This window comes from Raphanus sativus, chromosome 6 (genome assembly GCF_000801105.2).
Source record: "Raphanus sativus cultivar WK10039 chromosome 6, ASM80110v3, whole genome shotgun sequence".
NCBI classification, from domain to species: Eukaryota; Viridiplantae; Streptophyta; class Magnoliopsida; order Brassicales; family Brassicaceae; genus Raphanus; species Raphanus sativus.
The window spans coordinates 16,010,097-16,025,902 of record NC_079516.1 but is presented as its reverse complement, the minus strand read 5'-3'; the positions used below and the strand labels follow the sequence as shown (position 1 = coordinate 16,025,902).

The 15,806-nt window shown below is 33.9% G+C and overlaps 1 pseudogene; it reads right to left on the bottom strand.

The window, feature by feature from the left end:
• Nucleotides 1-11,623: 11,623 nt before the first annotated feature.
• On the bottom strand, nucleotides 11,624-14,563 carry LOC108806453 (ATP-citrate synthase beta chain protein 2-like; annotated as a pseudogene).
• Between the last annotated feature and the right edge of the window lie 1,243 nt (nucleotides 14,564-15,806).

The window sequence follows — 15,806 nt, the reverse complement described above, 5'->3', positions numbered from 1 at the left end:
GTTCACAACAGAGATCAAACTTTTGCCCTGGTAAGGCCTTAGTTAGAAAGTCTGCTGGGTTCTTGCTAGTATGGATTTTAGATAGAGTAACACTGCCATCTTCGACTACATCTCTGATGAAATGATACTTAGTGTCAACATGCTTAGTTCGCTCGTGATGAACATGATTCTTTGCTAGGGCTATAGCACTTTGTGAATCGCAATTTATCTTGACACTCTCCTGATCAAAACCGAGTTCTTTGCATAGTCTTCTTAGCCATAAAGCTTCTTTCGCAGCCGCGGTTAGAGCCATGTACTCGGCTTCGGTTGTTGATAGAGCTACCACGTCTTGTAACCCTGATCTCCAGCTTACCGTATTTCCCCAAACTTGAAACACGTACCCTGTAACAGACCTTCTTCTGTCCAGGTCTGTTGCGTAATCAGAATCACAAAACCCCTCGATACTAAACTTCGATCTTTTAGTAAACGTTAGGCACCTTCCTGTAGCTCCTGTTAGGTATCTTAAAACCCACTTCGCAGCTTCCCAATGCTCTCTTCCCGGTTCAGACATATATCTGCTTATTAATCCCACTGCAAAACCCAGGTCAGGTCGAGAACCGACCATTGCATACATAATACTCCCCACGACACTTGAATATGGAATATCTTCCATGAGCTTTCTTTCTTCTTCCTTCTGCTCTGGCCTTAGTTTCCTTAGTTTGAACTGAGATGAAGTTGGTGTAATTACGGCCTTTGCATCTGTCATTCCAAATGTTTCTACTACTTTCCGTAGATAGCCCTCCTGTGATAATATTAGGATTCCTTTCTCTCTATCTCTTATGATATCCATTCCTAATATTCTCGATGCCTTTCCCATGTCTTTCATCTCGAATTCCTTGCTCAAACTCTCTTTTATGTTCCTGATTTCTTGCTTATCTCCAGAAGCTATGAGCATGTCATCAACGTATAGGAGTAAGAATGCCGCTTGTGCCGTGTTGACATTCTTCATGTAGACGCACGGATCCTCCTTGCTTCTAATAAACTGTTGAGTCTTCATAAAACAATCAAATCTATGATTCCATTGCCTTGGAGATTGTTTTAACCCATATAAGGATTTCTTAAGCAAACAAACTTTGTTTTCATCCCCTTTCTTAACATAGCCTTCGGGTTGCTTCATAAGAATCCTTTCTTCTAGATCACCATGTAAGAACGCCGTCTTTACGTCCATCTGCTCGAGTTCATAATCGTTGTTAACCACGAATGAGAGCATGATGCGAATTGATACGTGTTTCACCACCGGAGAGAACACTTCGTTGTAATCAATTCCTTCCTGTTGTGAGAAACCTTGAGCCACCAATCTCATCTTATATCTTGGCTCTTCTACTCCGGGTATCCCTGGTTTTAACTTGCAAATCCACTTGCATCCTATAACTTTTGCATTCTCCGGTTTCTCAATCAAGCTCCATGTACGATTTCGTTGGAGTGAATCCATCTCTTCATCTGCTCCATTCTTCCACTTCTTTCGGTTCTTGCCTTTCATAGCTTCAGCAAAACTCTTAGGTTCTTCTATTTCTATCTCATCTGCTGCAGCTAAAGCATAAGCCACAAAATCTTCATCTTCAAATCTTGATGGTGGTTTTATTGTCCTTCTAACTCGGTCCCTTGCAAGCATGTAACCATCAATACTCGTCTCTGTTTCTGGACCGGTTTCTTCTTCGTCAATTGACACGTCTTCTTCCGAGCTGTTAGATGTTTCTGACGTTTCTTTTAAGATAGATTCTCCACCTTGAGCTGCTGTTTTCTTATCATTAACATTTGATGGAGTTGGCCCTTCTATCAAATTCTCTTTGAACGTCACTCTCCGGGTGTCCTTTCTTTTGTCCTCCACGTTTGTTACTTCTACGCCTTGCTTTGCGTTTGAAGTCGTGTGCTTATACAGTTCTTCTTCATTGAACACTACGTTCCTACTGGTGTCACACGTACCAGTTTCTGATATCCACACACGGTAACCCTTAGTTCCGAACGGATATCCCATAAATACTCCTTTTATTGCCTTTGGATTTGTTTTTCCCTGAACCTTATGAACAAACGCAGAGCACCCGAATCTTCTAAGGTTACTTAAGTCGCACTTAGTACCTGTCCATCTTTCTTCGGGTAGTTCGTAATCAATCGCAGAGTTTGGAGATCGGTTGATCACGTACGTGGCCGTTGAAGCAGCTTCGGCCCAAAATTCTTGCCCTAATCCTGTCTCCACGAGCATGCATCGAACTTTGTCCATGATTGTTCTGTTCATCCGTTCCGCAACCCCGTTTTGTTGTGGAGTATACGGACAAGTCTTGTGCCTCTTGATTCCTGAGTCTTTGCATAGTTTATCAAACTTCTGATTGCAAAACTCAAGGCCATTGTCCGTTCTTAAGCACTTAATCTTCAGCTTCGTTTGATTTTCTACTGCTTCCTTCCATTCTACGAATTTGCTGAATGCTTCGTCTTTCGACTTAAGAAAGTAGATCCAAACCTTGCGTGAATAATCATCAATGAAGCTAATATAGTATTTGCAACCGGCTAGACTTTCTGGAGTTGACGGAGCTCCCCATAAATCTGAATGTATGTACTCGAGAATCCCCTTAGTGGTATGTTTCCCAGCTGGAAAGCTTTGTTTGTGAGATTTTCCCAGGACGCAAGTCTCACAAAACTCAAGTTTATCCACCTCCTTCTTCGGTACATATCCTCTATCAACCAGCACGTTCAGATTCTTTAAACTCATATGACACAGCCTTGAATGCCATATCGTTGTTTTGTCTATCTCTGCCCTTGATACATTAGCTTCTCCTTTCGCCACTGTTCCTTGTAGATAGTAAAGACCTTCTTTGAACTTTCCTGAGATAACCTCTTTCCCATCCTTGTAGAACCTGATCATAAAGTCTTTCCCTTCATATTGGCATCCTGATCGCTCGAGCATCCCGTAAGATATCAAATTCCGGCTCATCGTCGGCATGTACCTCACGTCTTTGAGAACCACCACGGTTCCATCGGGTCTCACGATCCTGATCTTGCCAATTCCTTTTACATCACAGTGGGTGTTGTTAGCCATTAGAACTCTCCCTCCTTCGAATTCTTTTAGGTCAAACAACACATCTTTGTTTGGTGTGATATGAAAAGAACATCCGGAGTCCATTACCCATTCCTCTTTGGAATCCTTAGTACTAACCGTTAGCACTAATGGTTGTTTCGGCTCCTCTGCAACGTTGGCGGATTTATTGGACCTCCTGTCTGGACACTCTCTCTTCCAATGTCCCTCTTTGCCGCAGATGAAACAACCTTTGTTGTTCTTGTCATACTTCGGTCGGGACCTCGATCTCCCGTTTCTGCTTTGAGATCTTCCTTTCCCATACTTGTTGCCTCCTTTGTTTGATCGGTTTGAAGTCCTTCCTCTATCCTCAACATACAATCCCTCATCTTGAGACTTAGAGAGTTTACCACTTTCTAATAACTCTCTCTCTTTAGATCGTGCAGCCCCGGTTACTTCGTTGATCTTGAGTGTGTCTCGTCCGTACTTAAGGGTCTCCTTAAGTTGATCATATCGCTGAGGCATAGAATTTAGTAGTAGTATAGCTTGAACTTCTTCATCAACCTCTACGCTCAAGTTATTTAAATCTGCTACTAGCTTTAGGAAGTCATCAACGTTTGCATCAATAGTCTTTGAATCGTTCATCTTGAAAGTGTAAAATTTGTGTTGCAGGTAAATACGATTCGGCAAGGACGTCTCCGTGTACAGCGTGTTGAGAGCTGTCCACATTGCAGCAGCTGTTTCGCAGTGACTGATCTTCCTCAAGACTTGGTTTCCTACGTTTATAACAATGAGATCTTTTGCTTTCTCTGATTTCCCGAGCTTAACGGGATCAATGGTCGGGACCTCTTCCGCTTCTTTCTTCTCCGTGTCCTTTAAGGTATCATCTCCTTCTACCTTGTTGACTGGTGAATCCATTAGAAGCGTCTCATCTGTTAGGATATCCTTTAGCCCTAGGACACCAAAGTGAGCCATCATCCGAACCTTCCATAGCAGAAAATCTCCTGTTCCATCGAACCGATCGATGTCGATCCTCTCGATCTTTGGTTTAGCCATTCTTGTTTAAAGCACCCTTGCACTCAAACCTGAATGCTCTGATACCACTTGTAAGGGTTTTAACCTTGACTTTGTGCTTTGAACTTAGAATAAGAACGTAACCAAAACGTATTCTCTTTATTAGAATATGAAACCAATCTTGTCTCTTACAATAGAAAGTTTAGATTTAAATACAAAAGACTCGAACTCTTGAATTATATCTCTCTCTATTGCTCTCAACCGTATGAATAACTATGAGGCTCTCTCGTCCTTATATAGGACCCAAAGACCATCCTATTTCCTAATGTATTAAGACAGACTTTCCTAATTACTTTAGACTTCCTGTTTCTTTGACCGACACTAACGTACGAGAAAAGGAAATAACATAACCTCCTCTTTGTTGCAGGATATTGACGATTGGGCTGAGAGATTAATCAGTTGTGGCCCATTAGTTTTTACAGTTACAAAATATTCGAAAAGTGGTTTATAAGCTGGCTGAAGTACTGCAATTACGTACAGCAATCTCCTCCGGAACCAAGTCTTCCTCCAATGGAAAGATCTCTGGAAAACTAAAACATCTCTCAAGGCCTTTCATGTGGAGGGATCTGTCTGGAGCTTTGGCAGTCAAAAATGGTCTAAGATCTCGGGGTATTGTGTTGGATACGACCTATATTAGGTGTGGGCTACACACTGAAACTATCTGTCATGTCTTCTTACTTTTGTTTGTCTAACAAATATTTTGAATTTGGTATTGGAACGATTAAAAATAGTTGTAATGAAGCAAGCTCGGACATTAAACAAATTATAGGCTAAAAAAACTTGTGTATATATACAAGAATTGATCTAGGGTTTCCGACTTCCTCAGTTTGTTTAGGAGGAGGCAGAGTTAGTCATGGGAAAGTCTCGCGCGAACAACCGAACAGGTTGGCGATTTAGACGTCGCCCACGACGACATCCCAGATTGGACGTAGTACGTAAAGAAGCCTCGTTGCCGATCCAATCAGATAAGAGTCTGAAGGGAACTGATCAGGATCAGACCACTCTTGTCTCCGGAATTGACATTCAGGTTATATAATTTACTCTCTTATTTTTTGTTTGGTATAGAAATTCATTAGTTTGATTATTAATCAAAACAACTTATATGATATATAACAGGCAAAGTTGTCGCCTGATGTTGTTAGTAGCACCTCGAAGCTTCAGACGCCACATCAAGGTTGTCTTATTTGTAATTTTGATTATTCTCTCTATAATTAAGCAGTAGCTATGTATATATTGGTCTTATTTGTTTTGTTAACATTATGTATGTTTCTTGTTGCTTAGATTGGCCACACAGTGTGGTATGAAGAGAACACTAGGCTCTGAATCAGTCTCGTTGCTACCTTGTTCTACCCGTAGGCGATTGGAAATAAACCAATCAGATAAGAGTATAAAGGGTTCTGATCAGGTTCAGACCACTATTGTCTCTGGAATTGAGGTTCTTATAGAATATATCAAGGACAAGGATAGCGAAATTGAGCTCTTGAAAGCCGATAATGCTGATATATGGGCTGAGCTGCAGCGATACCGGACTGAGCTCCAGGAAAACCGGACTATCACCGCTTCAATAGTCGAGAAGCTGAAGCACCATTTAGTCAATTTCTAATTTTTATTTAGTATTTTCAATTTTAAATCTTCTATGTATTATTAACAACCTTTTAACTAATTTAAATTATGTTTCTAATTATTATTTTGATTAACTAGTTTTATTATTATAGAATTAATAAATTTAATATCAAAAAATTATTTAAGTTTTTTCAAAGGACAAAGATGTTTGGGAATGCTCAACCGATAGAGAAAGACAGAAATTCCATCGGGAATTTCTTTTTTTTTTTCTTACTTTTGCTTAAGAGTTAGTCCTGAATCATTTTTGGCTTACATTTATTTGATGTAAAGAACCATGAATTAATTTTTATCATAATTCATTTGGTATTACAAATTCTTAACTGCTCTAAAAAGACTATTGATTTTTTTTATGATTCATCTCTTGACGTTTCTCTAGATTTTACACACAAATGCATATATACAAATTAAATATATCATTTTACGGGATTTTGTAAAAAAATGATTAAGTGACAAAAAAAGAGAAAATGATTAATAGTTTGAAACAATTTGAAGAGAATTTTTATGCAATATAAGGTTTATTATAATCCCAGCTTGAAGTAACAACCCCTTTGAGTTAAATAAAGACAACATAATATCAAAGAAAAAAAAACAAAGATATGAGACTGAAATTGAAAAATAAACAAATAATTGGGACAATTTGGTTTGAAATTAGGTTCGCCGTCTTTTTCTTTCTTTTTGCCAAACTTAGTAGTCTAGTACTAGTCTTATTATATAAAGCTTGTTTTTTCAAAGTTACTAATTAACATAATTGTGACATGTGTTAATTTTTTTAAAAATTATGACATGTGTCAAAATTATGATACAATTTTTTTTTTAGAATTTAAAAGAGATTAAGAAAAAAGAAAATTCTCATTACAGAATAGTTTTTGAAAATTCAATTTATGAATTGGTATTTTTAGAAAAGAAAAATTTACAAAATTATCATTTTTATATTATATATTGTTAAAAATATTTGATAGTAATTTTAATTTTTTGATTGCGACATGTGTCAATAAAATTTTAAGATTGTGACATGTGTCAAAATATGATATAATTCTTCTTTTAAGGATTTAAAAGAGATTAAGAAAAAGAAAAATTCTCATTAAAAATAGTCTTTTAAAATTATATTTTAAGATTTAGTATTTAACAAAAAAGAAAAGTTACAAAATTACCATTTTAGTATTTTATATTATATATTTTAAATATATTTGATAGTAATTTTCATTTTCTAAAAATTCTAAACAACTAATTGTAAAATCTATTTTAAAGTAATTATTTTGTTTGTTAATATTTTTTAAAAAAATTGTGACATGTGTAAAAAACGATACAATTCTCTTTTCTTTATGATTTAAAAGAGGTTTAGAAAAAAAATTCATTACAAAATAGGCTTTTATGGTTTTTTAGGATTTTATAAAAATTACTATTATATTGTTTTTTTTACAATTACATATTGTTAAAAAAATTGATCGTAATTTCTTTTTTTTAAGCCTAAACAAAAAAAAAATAATTGTAAAAAGCTATTTAAAAATAATTATTTTTAAAAAACGTTTTTCTATAATTTTGTTTTTAAAGATATTAAAGAAAGAGAATTAAATAAGATAAATATTAAATTTCAAGAAACAAATATTAAACAAAAACGAATTATAAAATCCAACAAGTACAATAAGTGATTTAATAAAAACTAACTATTAAATAAATAATATTCCTTTTAAAAGTCTAACTATTAAATAAATAATATTCCTTTTAAAAGTCTAAACTAAAGAAAATTGTAAAAGTAGTCTTATTAATTTCTTATAATTAACTAAATTTCCTTTTTAATATATAATTCTATGTTAAATAATTATGACAAAAAGCTACAAATATTTCACATCTATATTTAGGTTTAATTTCCACATATTATTTTTACAAAACACAATAGTATTTATGTGAAATGTATTACATGAGTATTTTCTTTAAATTTCTTTATACAAATCAATTTTTTTTTATCATCCTTGTTACATCTTATGATGCTAACATAATTTTTTTAGTTATAAGGTTGTGGTTGTACATGAGTATGTGTGAATATGTGTTTGTACATATAAGACAAATATATAATTAACAAAACATAATTTTTTTATAAAAACCAATTTATGTGTATAAAAATATTAAAGAAAAACTAACTATAAAATAATTAATTTTACTTTTCTAAAATTATAAATAAAATAAAAAATTAAAATTAATTTTATTTTCTTAGAACTAACCAACTTTCATTTTTAATAATTTTGTGTAAAAAAAATTATAAATAAAATATAACTTCAAATGTTTCACTCGATATGTAACATGTGTCGATTAAAAAATTAGATTGTGAATGTATCAATAAAATTATGTCATTACTTTAAAATGTAAAAATATTAGTGATATTTAAAAAACAAATTTTGAAAATTGCAACATTTAAAAATGGCAAAATATTTAATATTAACTTGAAATAATTATTTCATAGTAATTTTATTTTTCTAAATCCTAGAAAAAATATAATTGTAAATTATTATGTAGTATTAATTTATATCATGTTTTTAAGTCACAACCAAAAGAGAACTGTAAAAACTTATTTGATAAAATTTCTAATAGAGAATTTGATGATGAATATGATACTAAAAATTATTAATTTAAAAAAAGAAGTGTAAAATTAGTATTAATAGAAATTGTAAAAAGAGTAATTTTAAAATTATTTATTAGTAACTAGAGATCATTATTTTATAGCAATTTTTTTTCTAAAATTCTAAGGAGAAGATAATTGTATAAGGTTTTTTAAATTATTATTTTTTATTTCTATAATCCTAATCAAAAATGTAAAGGATTATTTAATATTATTTTTTAGTGTAAAAAGGATATCTATTAGATAGAACATTTTTCCTTTTTAAAAAATATTCTAGAAAAATAAAAATTTTGAAAACTTATTTAATAAAACATTAGATTAGTACATAAGAAAATGTATAGTGTTATCATTTACTTGATTGGCGTTATTCAACTTTCAATTTTTTTTATTTTTCATTCAATTTCTTATTTTAGGTTGGGTTCAATTCAAAAATTTAGGTATAATATTTTTTCTAATCTAAGTAGAAAGTTGATAACAATTCATCTATGTACCATTATTATAAAATATAAATTTTAACTTGAACTTATGTATGAAAATTATTTTTGAGTTATAAATAAATCTCACACAACATATGCAAATCAATCATAAAACTATAATAAAATAATTATTATTTTATGTTTTCTATTAAATTAAAACATCAAACAATACTTTGTAGAAAAAAATTGCTCTGTAATAAAAGAACAGAATACAAAAACAAAGGGTTAGAACCTGCTATTTAAAGTAGAAAAATTGTACAACAAGTTTTTCTACCTTCTTGTTTTTCATCATCTTTGGCGAATGGCTGTGAAAGTAGTAGATCAATCCGCATGTTGCTGGTAGTGAAATTTTCTAGAATTTCTTGGATAGCATTGAAATCACCAATGTGATAGCGGAAGTTGAGAGATAAAGCATGCGACACAGGGAAATTGAGCATGTTAACTGCAAAAGACAACAATTACACAAGTTAGAATTTATTCAACAAAAATTAGAAGATTTAAGTTAAACAAACAGACCTGCTAAAGCCTGAGAAAAGATAGCCAGATCACCAAGCTGTTCAATATCAAACTCCAAGCATTGGTACTTCATTTCTAGTGAAGATTTATATTTTTCAATGAGTGAACGCAATGGCTGAGATCCGCAAGTTTTGAGAAGAAGGAGATACTGATAATATATATATAAACAAAAAGAGAAGAAATGAATAAGTAAATGACATGTAAATAAACATACATGATCCAAGCCGATGTTGGTCATATCCAAACTGATATAGAACAGTTGACCTCCAGCTGTAGAGGTAAAGGAGCAGTTTCCAACATCGGTGAACAAGTATTCATGACCAACTGGCGCAGATAAAGAGGTGATCCAGTTCTTTGACTTGAAAAGTAGCAAAGAGACCCTTCACTCTCTACAGATAAGAAAATACATTAAACAATTATGAACTTGAATAAAAACAGTAAAAAAAGATTTACAAAACTAACCATCACATATGATTCAAGTTATCCTCATACTTTGAGCATCTTCCACAGACTCAAGAGAATAGGCAACTCCATGCTTCCACAGATTAGCATTATACTCTGGAAATACAAAAGTATTCTTTTTCCCACCTTTAATCTGAGAAAAGTACTCAATGACCACGCCTTCGAAAACTAACATAGGCAAATATAGTGCAGTCAAACTTTTTTTACCTTTGCTAAAGAGTTTAGTTTGAGACTCATTTTTGGATTGACATTTATTTAATGTGGAGAACCATGAATTTGTTCTTTTTTTTTGCTTCCTAACTCCTTTGGAATTGCAAATTTCTAACAATTTCAAAAATAGTAAGGATTTCTTACGATTGAACTCTTAACAATTCATTAGATTTTACACAAAACATATATACATATAAAGTAAATTTATCCTTTGAAAATGTCTATATAGATGATTCACAATTTGATGAAAACCATGTTTCTTTGTTTTCCTTATGCTATTACTTTATGGATAATCATGCTATTTTGTTTTCTTTTTTGTTATTTGTATAAACTTCTTGTTAGAGAACCATGATTCTTGGGATTGATCATTTTTTTAATTGTTATTTTACATTTGTTTAGTTTACCTTTGTTTAGTTTGAGTCATTTTTGGCTTGACATTTATTTGATGTAGAGAACCATGAATTAGTTCTTCTTGCTTACTAATTCTTTTGTAATTGCACATTTCTAACCAAAGATCAACTCTTGACAATTCACTAGATTTTACACTCAAAATAGAAAGATACAAAGTAATTTATCCGTTGAAAGGACCTTAATAGATGATTAATTATTAAAAAAATTGAAGAGACAATGCTTACATGATGTTTAGGCCATATATGTTTATTATAGTCACAATTTGAAGAAAGGACCTCTTTGATTTCAATAAATACAATATACTATTCAACAGTCTAAGACAACAGTCTTTTAAGAACATATAAAAGATATAGTAATTTTTAACTTTTGAGGTGGTTTTTGGATTAAATTAGGTCATATTCGTAATATGGTATCTAAAACAGTTTAGACCTAGCAGGGACAAGTTTAACGTAGCATACAGTTGTTTCGAACTTGAGAAGTAGTCATATTTTGATAACATTTTGAGATTGTGTGACCGATCTTTGTGGTTTAATACATAGTTGAACAATAAACAAAACATCTTGACTCCAAAACACACAAACAATACAACAACAGTTAAAACATCTATCATCCAATAAAAATGCGACTGTAGTTATTAACGATCGTATAAACTGTTTGATGGTTGTAATATCCATAATAGAAGAGAACTTATAAATTCTTTGATTGGTTTTTGCCTTGATATTGGATACAAGTTGATAGTTGTTAGATAACCAACCATTGTAACAAATAAGATATTAGAAGTCCTGAGTTAACAAATAAACTAAATCTATAGGTTGAAAGGCTTAATGATCTTATTAGACGGCAATGTTACAAAAAAATTTGGGATCTAGGCTCTTGATACCATATAGGTTGAAAGGCTTAATAATCTTATTAGACGGCAATGTTACAACATATATTACTATACAAGGGTTTCTAGTTACAACATAATGACATAAGTGTCCTTTCTATATATGGTCTACAAAATCAACTTTTGATTATTTTTTCATATTTGTTATAACTATTATAAACTTTATCTCGCATACACAAAAGTATCATTGCGTAGTACTATAAAGTATAGTAATAACCAGAAATTTTATGCATTAGTACCAAATAAACTCGGATATAATAGAGAAAGTCTAGATAAAACATAATAACATCACAACAACAACAAAAAACAGAAAAAAACATCTTTAGTAAGATCTCAGAAGAATATTACAAAGAGCTAAGTAAATGGAATAATAACAAAAAAAATAAAAATAAAAACTGAGATGAGTTTTACTTGGTGTACAAGACATCTTCCCGTGGGTGACGGTACAGTGGCTGCTTCCACCTCTTCTGATCAAAAGTGTGCCCTATCAAACCAATGGAGCGAGCAAGAACAAAGAGACCGTTGAGGTAACCAATCTGAACAATCTCATCGATCTCCTGCTTACTGGACATCCCACTTCCAGCTAGAAGGTCCAAAAAGAGAGAACCAATGGCTCCATCAACGTTGAGCACGAGGTTGTTTGCCTTTGAGAGCGTGTAGCTTTCCACTGTCACTGCGTACTCCATGTACTTCACTGACGGGAAGTTAGACCTAGCAAATTTCTGAAGCAGCTCTACTCTCTTGTCTCTGTTGTCTCTGCTCTTGATCCTATAAAGAAGAAGAAAACATGTTCAGACAAGAGGACTTGTGAGGATATTTCTTTCTTACAAGAAGTGATGATCTTTTTACCTGTGTCCTATCCCAGGGACTCTGATTCCCTTCTTTTTCATCCCCTCAACGAACTCGTAAGGTGTGAGATTCTGAAACAAGCAACCAGTTAGAGATCAGATTCAAGAACTTATGTCACTTGTGGCAAAAGAGCCTTTTAATTACCCTGTCACATGCGTCCTTGAAGTACTAGCAGCGTCATCAATGGCTCCACCAAACCGAGGACCAATGGTTAATAAACCTGTGCAAAGTTTTAACAGCATTCAAGATCATTGCACGGTTAAAAAAGAACTGATGTGTTTGAGGGTGAAAGAGATGTTGACTGACTTGAGACAAGGTCTTTGCCTGCTCTTGGTGTTACAATGGTATTGTGAGCACCCGAGACGCATGGACCATGATCAGCACACAGCATTATGCATATCTAATTCAAAAGTTGCAGAGTCCAGAGTTAATCACACTACGTAATAGTATAAAGAGAGATAATGGATTCAAAAGCAAAAGAGAAACCAAGAGACCTCAATGAATTTTGTACAGTAACGAGGAAGACTACGTTTGAACCATAGAAGGGAGATGACATCACCCACTCATAAGCCTTGTTCGATGATAAAAGACATTGGAACACCAGCATAGCATGGTTCCTCTCCTGCAAAGGAACATTTTGTTATATGCATCTAGTGTTCCGTGTAACTCAGTAGACTATAGGGTTTAGTGTCCATAAACAATACCTCTGTCATCAGAAATGGTGGAGATGATGTGAGTAGGAGCCCTGACTTTCCCACTCTTAATTGAAAAGCTGAGATCCTCAGGGATTTGTGGAGGAGTTACTTCCTTGATAGTAGAGACCTTTCCTTCTTCAACCTTTTAAGAAAATAACACATAAGCTTGCAACAAAAGACAACGTTAGCTAGTGAACAGCACATGGAAACTGACCAGTTTCTCAAAAGTGTCTTTGATTGCAGACTCGAGGGCTTCAAATGAAGTGGGAACAATAGCTCAAGCATCCATTAGAGCTGGGTTCTTGGCTTGTGCAGACTCCATCTCACCACCACTTTTAGCACCCTATTCATAATCAACCATGTTCAAAGAGCTATCTTGATTTGGACAACAGACAAAGAGGCATTAAAAACTGCAACTTACAGCGTGACCAAACTGTACTTCAGACTTGAAGAGCCGAGCAACAAGTTCCACTGACCCAAGCAACAACAGGTTTTTTTTGACTTTCCCCTGTTTCAAAGCTTCAACAAGAGAGTATTCATCTCTTCCTCCAAGCTCTCCAAGTACAACCATCATCTTTATCTGCAATAAACTTCTTTGAATTAATAACTCAAAGAGCCAAATACAAGATCCATTGAGACACATGATATACCTGTGGGATGTTGTTAAACCGTAGGATGTGGTAAGATAAAGTTGATCCTGGGAACACATCTCCACCAATAGCAATGCCTATTAACAACATCGAAACAAAAACAGTCTCAATAATCTTTCTCATTGGTAAATTTATTTTCACATTTTGCATAAAACTCTCACCTTCATAGATCCCATCAGTGACACGAGCAACAGTATTATACATCTCACTAGACATACCACCCTACGAGAAAAGAGAGAGAGTGATAAATAAATAAATAAAAACTCTCATGGCATACATTGCAGTAAAGCTTTATGAAGTTGTGAAACTCAGCACATACAGATTTGGAGACAAAACCAACTGATCCAGGTCTGTAGAGCTTTGCACTGGATAATGTTATTTATTGTTCCTGCAGTGTCACCAATCTTAAAGGCCCCAGCTTGAATCCCACCAACAGTAGCCGGTCCAATCACAACCTGCAAACAAACACAATCAGCAAAGTTGATGAATACATCTTTAATAGTTGGTGTCTGATTCTGGAACACCTTCCGCTATAATAGCCACAACTTTAATAGTTGGTTGCTTCAAAGCTGCCATGGATGAAGCAGCAGCAAAGAGACAAATGGTAAGTTTTGTTTAATACAAACCTTCTGAAAGATGCAAAGTTGATGAATACATCCGCGGTTGGATGCGCAGCACATGCTGCCTCCTCAATGCTGTATGAAACAAAAACTTAGTAAGTTCTCTCTCGGATCTTTATATGATATGTTTATTAAAACCTTACGTGGCATGAAGAGGAATGGCGATTTCCTCATGTCCGAAGAAGAGCTTCTGAAAACCTTCAGAGCCAGGGTTGATGATTCCAGCAACAGAAGGCGTTTCACGTCCTATGTACAAGCGCGAATCATCTTTGATATCAGAATCTCAACGGTCACATTGATCGAAACCAAAACCAATATAGGACACTGTACCACAGAGGAAGTCCAAGTCGAGCATTCGTTGAACAGGGAGCTGCTTGTAGTTGTAGAACAGAGCCTGTGTGGTTCGACAAAAACAGCTGTCCCGTTGCCATTTTTCGGAAGAGCGAAACTGAGAATCAAAAACAGATCACTGATCAGGATGCAGAGTGTTTGGTTAAACGAACAGACACAAGCAAAAGTGGTAACTACAATAAAGAGTTCATCTTTCAATGTAGAAGACACGAATCGAACTCGGGACCTCGAGATTATACGATTCGTTAATCACTAAGAAGCATATCTTATCCTAGTCTAGTCATTAACGAATATCGAAACTTTGGTATCAGAAGAAACACGGATTGAGATCAAGAAAGGGACCTAGTCACGACCAGAGTCGAGTCAGTTAGGAGAAACTAATAAATGGTGGGAGGAAAGGAATGGTAGATAGAGAGGAGAGACCATTAATAAGCTCTTCTCTCAGTGATCATGTGGTCTCCTATTGGTGAGGTAGTTAGATCACAACTTCTCTACGCAATTTTGATTTATTTTATTTTCAAACAAGCTAATGTAACGAGTAATTAGTAACAGTAATTACAAACAAATGGCTACATTTTGTTTATTTAGTTACAACAGAAGCGTAGTTGTGATATGATGACCGTCATAATGTCGCCGTTTGAATTGAGCGTGACTTGCTAGCTTGCTGTGTAGGTGGTACATGGCTGTTTCGTTCTTGCCGTCAAGACTAAGCACCGGTTTTCTTAGTAACGTTAAGATGAAGAGTAAGCAACGTTAAGTTGAAGACTAAACAACGTTTGATCCAAGTTTTGCTTAGTTGAGACTTGAGATTATCCTCCTATATATGAAACTAGGCGTTTTTAATGCACGTACGGACTTGATAATTGTTAATAATACGCATCTATCTATACTATTAAAAGACAAATACAAAAAAAAAATACCCTAAAACTTAACACTTATTTATAATGAATAATATTATTGGAGAAGTATAATTACATATATAATTTCTTAAATATTTCTTATTATTTAATATTCATCAAATATTTCTACATCAAATTTATGAAAATTTTACGATATTTATACATAATATGTATTTTCATATTATAATTATGTCCACGGATTTGTGGACAACCAATCTATAAAAAATAAATAAAACAATCTTGAATTTGAAATGTCATGATTGCGAAAAAGAATACAAGAATGTTGAGTATCTTCCGTCTTACAAGTTAGAAGATTTCATGCATACAAAGTATTACTTTTGAAAAATATCAATACAAATTTAGTTTATGCATTCACCTTTGTTTGACATTCAAAAGATCTCTGTCTCCATTTTAAAAGAAAAAA